General features: G+C 39.0%; 1 non-coding gene across 1 annotated transcript; it reads right to left on the bottom strand.

The window, feature by feature from the left end:
- Positions 1-1,453: 1,453 nt before the first annotated feature.
- Positions 1,454-1,564, bottom strand: LOC148691641 (small nucleolar RNA R71). Its single transcript, XR_015955381.1, has one exon. It is a non-coding gene; the product is annotated as a small nucleolar RNA R71 (small nucleolar RNA).
- Between the last annotated feature and the right edge of the window lie 5,314 nt (positions 1,565-6,878).

Here is a 6,878-nt window from a genome sequence, read left to right as displayed (position 1 = left end):
TCGATGTAACCTTGCAAAGTTTGCCATGTAATTAAGTTAGAATGCTCAGTTTGTCCATCTATTTCTTGTTTCATTCTCTGATTTAATGGTGACTTAGTGTGTTGATTTTAATGTTTGATCATCATTTGAATTAATCACAAAGTTGTGTAGCCAAGATTAGAACACACATCATGCATAATCTTGGTAGATATGTGAATGAATGAAGGGAATGTTTAGCACACATCCTGCCGAGTTATTCCCTTTAGTTTTATGAAAGTTTCTTGTGCATTACATACTCTTGATTATGAACCAAAGTTGCACATCACAATTAGGTTCATGATTAGAGACATTTGATCAAATCCACACATCATATGGTTGATCATGTCCAAGTGAAACAAACTCAAGAAATAGGTAGATGAATGAGTACAAACTGACTTAACAAACATGGACTTAGTTGAGCAATGGTGAAATCGAATCCCTAGTTTCATTTCCATTGGAACCATCTCATTGTATTAATTGTTGATTCATTTATTGGTGTTTACTTCATTTTCTTATACTTTCAAGTTACAACAACAAATCTGCCTAGTTTGATTAGTTTGATTCATTTCTTAATATGCCTAGTTTGATTAGTTTGATTCATTTCTTAGAGTTCTTGCAAAACAAGTAATTACATAGGTCCAATTAGTCCCTGTGGATTCGACACCCTTGCTTGTGCCATTATACTAAATATATTCTAGCATTAGGAAGGAAATATACATCAACAAAAATGGCGCCGTTGCCGGGGACTGATTTCAGTCCCTTGTAATTGCTTGTTTGCTATTTAAACTTTGTGTTTTTCATTGTTGTGTGCTAGTTAAACTTTGCTCTTTTCATTTTAGGTAGATTCTTGATTTTCATTCAAACTTGTGTTACTTTGTTTCAGGTAGTATATGTCAAATAGACTTGTTGAGTTAGGCCAAAGAATTGAAAGGTTAAAGGGCCACACTTTGGAGAACTTTGTGCCATCAAGTTCATCCTTTATCCGTGAGGAAGAGGAAAGGATTTCACCTAGTTCAACAAGTAAAGGATCTGAGCAATTTAATTGGGAAAGAGAGGAAGAGATGGCGGGCAACCAAGATGAACTTCGAGCTTTGGAGGACTTTGCTCAACCAATCATACCAAATTCACCTTCATGCATCTTGCTGCCCACAGAAGCTAGAAACTATGATCTCAAATCTTCACATTTCCATATGTTTCCCTCATTTTATGGCTTACCTAATGAAGACCCTTTAGCTCATATTAAAGAGTTTTACAATGTTGTGAGTGGTTTACCTTTGCAGGGAGTAAGTGAAGCAAATTTGAGGATGAGAGTGTTTCCTTACACCTTGAAAGATAAGGCCAAGAGTTGGTTGATGACTCTAACACCAGGTTCCCTCACCACATGGGATGCCGTGGCTAAGAAGTTCTTGGAGAAGTTCTTTTCCACTCAAAAGACAGCCACATTAAGGGGACAAATCTTCAACTTCAAACAAGATGATGGAGAACCTTTCAATGAGTGTTGGGAGCGTTTTAAAGGCCTATTGTTGCAATGTCCACACCATGGGTTACCTTTTCACTTACAAATGCAAATTTTCTATGATGGACTAACCCAAAATTGTCAATCAACTATTGATAATGCAGCAGGTGGAGCATTGAAGAAAAAGAATGCTCAAGAGTCATATAACATTTATGAGATGTTGGGGTCTAATGCTCAACACAAAGATTTAAGGGGTAAGAAAGTTGGAGTCTATGAAACAAGTTCTAATCATGAGCTTTTGTTGCAGGTAGCTAACCTAGAAAGGAAGCTTGAATCCGTGCTCAACATGGTGCCAAAAGCTAATGAAGTGTGTGCTATTTGCAACATACCAAGCCATCCTACTCACCAATGTCCATCTAGGGAGGCTTACCCCGAGTATGTTCAAGAACAAGTGAACCTCATGAATTCTTACAACCAAAGGCCAAGGAATGATGTGTATTCCAATACATATAACTCAAGTTGGAGAGATCATCCCAACCTTTCATGGAAGAACAACAATCAATTCCAAAACTTCCAACCAAAACCTGCCACTACCCTTGAGGACACGGTTAAATTGTTAGCCCAAAACACCTTGCAATTCCAACATTCCACCAATAGCACTCTCCAACAACATTCAGCAGCTCTAACCAAAATGGAGACACAATTGGGGCAGATTGCAGATGCCCTAAACCAAAGAGAAGTTGGAAAGTTTCCAAGCCAACCCGTGATACTCCAAAGGAACCAAGAGCAAGCCAAAGCAATCACTACACTTAGAAGTGGTAAGGTTATTGATAATAGGGTTGGCAATGAAGTTACTAATGAATATGATTATGTGAATGCAGGTGTTACTCAAGGAGACAATGAGAAACCAAACGAGGAACCAAGCCATGCTACTTCCTCACTTGAAGCACCAAATCTTCACAAGGCTGAGAAACCATACACTCCACCAATACCATTCCCTGGAAGACTTGCCAAGAGCAAGCAGGATAAGTCATTCAAAGAAATTTTTGATATACTAAGCAAAGTGAATGTTAACTTACCTTTGCTTGATGTCATTAGGAACATGCCAGCATATGGGAAGTTCTTCAAGGAGTTAAACAGCTACAAAAGGAAGTATGGACCACATGAGAAGGTAGTGGTGTCTGAGAATGTGAGTGCAGTTTTGCAAAGAAAACTTCCACCAAAGCTCAAGGATCCAGGAAGTTTCTCTATCAACATCACCATAGGGGACAAGAAAGTAGAGAAGGCAATGCTTGATTTGGGTGCTAGCATCAACTTAATGCCTTATTCAGTGTACCTTCAACTAGGTTTGGGAGATTTGAAAGCCACCACCATTTCATTACAACTTGCAGACAGATCCGTGAAATATCCAAGAGGTATAGTAGAAGATATTCTGGTTCAAGTTGATAAACTAATCTTGCCTGCAGATTTTGTAGTGTTGGACATGGAAGAAGCCCCTATACATGACAGAGAGTTGCCTATATTGCTTGGGAGACCTTTCATGGCCACCGCCAAGACCATCATTGATGTGCAAAATGGACTCCTCACTATGACAGTGTTAGGAGAGACAGTTCAATTCAAAGTGTTTGAATCTCTTTCTCATCCTTCTTCATCTCTTGATTGCTATGCCATTGATGTGCTTGATTCACTTGTATTCTCTAAGTTCTTGCAGGCACAATCGAATGAACCATTACAAACTGTTTTGAGTCAATCTCAAGATGAGTTTGATGAAGAAGATGCACTCATGGAAGAAGTAGCTGCCTTGGATGCATTAGCATTGTATCCTTTGAATGTTTCACCTCTTTTAGAGCATTTAGAATCATCAATGTCACACCTAACTCCTTCCACTGTTAAGGCACCAAAACTTGAACTTAAACCACTTCCACCACATCTTAAATATGCATATCTAGCTGAATTTGAAACTCTTCCAATTATCATAGCTTCTGATCTCACCCCAAATGAAGAAGATAAACTAATTAGGTGTTAAAAGAGTTCAAATCAGTTTTTGGTTGGTCTATTGCAGATATCAAGGGAATAAGCCCTACCATGTGCATGCATAGGATTCTTTTGGAGGAAGGGGCAAAGTCAACCCGTGAGCCACAAAGAAGACTCAATCCACACATGAAGGAGGTTGTTAGGAATGAGGTGTTGAAATTGTTAGATGTGGGGATCATATATCCCATTTCTGATAGCAAATGGGTGAGTGCTATTCAGGTGGTGCCTAAGAAGGTGGGAATCACTGTGATGAGGAATGAAAACAATGAGCTGGTGCCCACAAAGCCCACTGCTAGTTGGCGTGTTTGCACCGATTACAGGAAGTTGAATTCTAGCACTAGAAAAGATTATTTTCCTATGCCTTTCATAGATCAAATGCTTGAGAGATTGGCAGGTTACTCACATTATTGTTTTCTGGATGGTTACTCAGGTTACAATCAAATTGCAATCGCTCCGGAGGATCAAGAGAAAACAACCTTTACTTGCCCCTTTGGCACATTTGCATATAGGAGAATGCCTTTTGGACTTTGCAATGCTCCAGCAACATTCCAAAGATGCATGTTGGCCATCTTTTCTGACATGGTAGAAAGATTCATTGAGGTATTTATGGATGACTTCTCAGTGTTTGGTTCCTCTTTTGATGAATGTCTTAACCATCTATCGTTAGTACTTCAAAGATGTCAGGAAACAAATTTGGTTCTCAATTGGGAAAAGTGCCAATTTATGGTGAAACAAGGAATTGTGTTGGGACATGTAATCTCTAGCAAAGGAATGGAGGTGGACAAAGCCAAAATTGACGTCATCACCAATATGGTAGCCCCCACCACTGTGAAGGGAGTAAGAAGTTTTTTGGGCCATGCGGGTTTTTATCGTCGTTTCATTAAGAACTTTTCAATGATCACTCGTCCATTATGCAATCTGTTAGCTAAAGATGTTGTATTTCATTTTGATAAGGCTTGTATGGATGCATTCAATACTTTGAAAAATGAACTAACCTCGGCCCCTATTATTATGGCACCAGATTGGTCGTTACCTTTTGAATTAATGTGTGATGCCTCTGACTATGCTGTTGGTGCAGTTTTAGGGCAAAGGGTGAACAAACTTCCACATGTGATCTACTATGCAAGCCGGACTCTGCATGATGCTCAACTTAACTATTCCACAACTGAAAATGAGTTGCTTGCTGTTGTTTTTGCCTTAGAAAAGTTTAGGTCATATCTTGTGGGATCTAAAGTTATTGTGTTTTCTGATCATGCAGCCCTTAGGTATTTGATGACAAAGAAGGATGCTAAACCACGCTTGATTAGATGGATACTCTTACTACAAGAGTTTGACTTAGAAATTCGAGATAAGAAGGGCAGTGATAATGTTGTGGCTGACCATTTGTCCAGGCTTAATGAAAACCATGGAGTGGGGCAACCCTTGCCCCTAAATGAATCATTTCCAGATGAACAACTTCTTGTTGTTCAAGAACAAGAGCCATGGTATGCTGATTTTGTTAATTATCTGGCTTGTGGTGTAATGAGAAATGACATTTCTTTTCAGGAAAGAAAGAAGTTCCTGGCCATGGTAAAGCACTACGTTTGGGACGAACCATATTTGTTTAAATATTGCCCTGATCAAATCATTAGGAGATGTGTCCCAGAGAGTGAGCAACAAAGCATTCTAACATTTAGCCATACATTGGCATGTGGAGGACATTTTGGTGCCAAAAAGACATCTCTAAAGGTTTTACAATCTGGTTTCTTTTGGCCCACTTTATTCAAAGATCCTTTTGACTTTTGTTCTAAGTGTGATAGGTGCCAGAAAATGGGGAACATTAGTCGAAGAAATGAAATGCCATTGAACAACATTTTGGTGGTGGAGCTCTTTGATGTTTGGGGAATAGATTTTATGGGACCATTTCCATCCTCTTTTGGCTACTTATACATATTAGTGGCAGTGGATTACGTATCCAAATGGGTTGAAGCCATTGCTACAAGAACTAATGATCATAAGGTTGTGTTGAATTTTCTTAAAGATGTGATTTTTTGTAGGTTTGGAACCCCAAGAGCTATTATTAGTGATGGTGGCAGCCATTTCTGCAACAAACCTTTTGAATCCTTGATGAAGAAGTACAACATCAACCACAAAGTGGCAACCCCATACCATCCTCAAACCTCAGGACAAGTGGAGATTAGCAACAGGGAGATCAAGAACATTCTGATGAAGACTGTGAGTCCTACAAGGAAGGATTGGTCATTGAGGTTGAATGATGCACTATGGGCATATAGAACAGCATACAAGACCCCCATTGGCATGAGTCCTTATCGCCTTGTGTTTGGGAAAGCTTGTCATTTGCCAATGGAGCTTGAACACCGTGCATATTGGGCCATCAAGAAGTTCCACTTTGATTACAAGGATGCTGGAATAGCAAGGAAGCTCCAACTTAATGAGTTGGAAGAACTTAGAAATGAGGCATATGAGAATGCCAAAATCTACAAGGAACGGACTAAGCTCTATCATGACAAGGCCATCCTAAGGAAGGAGTTTCACCAAGGTATGAAAGTACTTTTGTATGACTCACGTTTGAGACTTTTTCCAGGAAAACTGAAGTCTAGGTGGGTGGGACCATTCAAAGTACTGCAAACATTTCCCCATGGAGCTGTGGAGATAGAGAACATGAAGAATGGCACCTCTTTTAAAGTCAATGGGCAGTGATTGAAACCATATTTGGAGAAAGTAGAGGAGGAGCCAGTGTATCAAGTTGTAGATTTTCTTGAGTTTACAACACCATGAACAAGCTACCATGTCTTGCCTAGACATTAAATAAAGCGCTTGCTAGGAGGCAACCTAGTGTGGTTTGTGTTATTTCCTTATTTTGTGTTTATGTTTTTCCATTCCATATTCTTTGCCTGTTTACTTTGCATACAATTTTAAGCATCGAGGACAATGCTTAGGTTAGGTTTGGGGGTGTAGGATGGAAGGTTTGTGTTTTGGATTTGTTTTATGTGTTAGTTTGGGTAAGGAAGGTTTGTGTTTTGGATTTGTTTTATGTGTTAGTTTGGGTAAGATTTTTGAAAGTTTATTTTTGGGTTGTTTGTTTGTTTTTGTTGGGTTAAGTGTGTTTTTGCTTGCTAATATGAATGTATATGAGGGCTATGTTTGAAAACAAACGATTGGGTTGCTATGAAAAAGTGTTGCATCTTGTTGTCATGTATAAAGCTTTAACTCTTGGAATTATGATGATAGAGGTACCATACTTAAATTCTGGAAGAAGAATAGTGGAGACTACCCTAGTGAGTTATTTTGAGCCTAATTGCTTCTTTGAGAGGGTTTAAAGTGTTTCTACTCCTATCTTTTTCTTTAAATTTCACTCTAAATGATCTCA

Source organism: Pyrus communis, chromosome 13 (genome assembly GCF_041283825.1).
Source record: "Pyrus communis isolate YQ-2024b chromosome 13, ASM4128382v1, whole genome shotgun sequence".
In the NCBI taxonomy this organism is placed as follows: domain Eukaryota; kingdom Viridiplantae; phylum Streptophyta; class Magnoliopsida; order Rosales; family Rosaceae; genus Pyrus; species Pyrus communis.
This window is presented reverse-complemented; position numbering and strand designations above follow the sequence as displayed.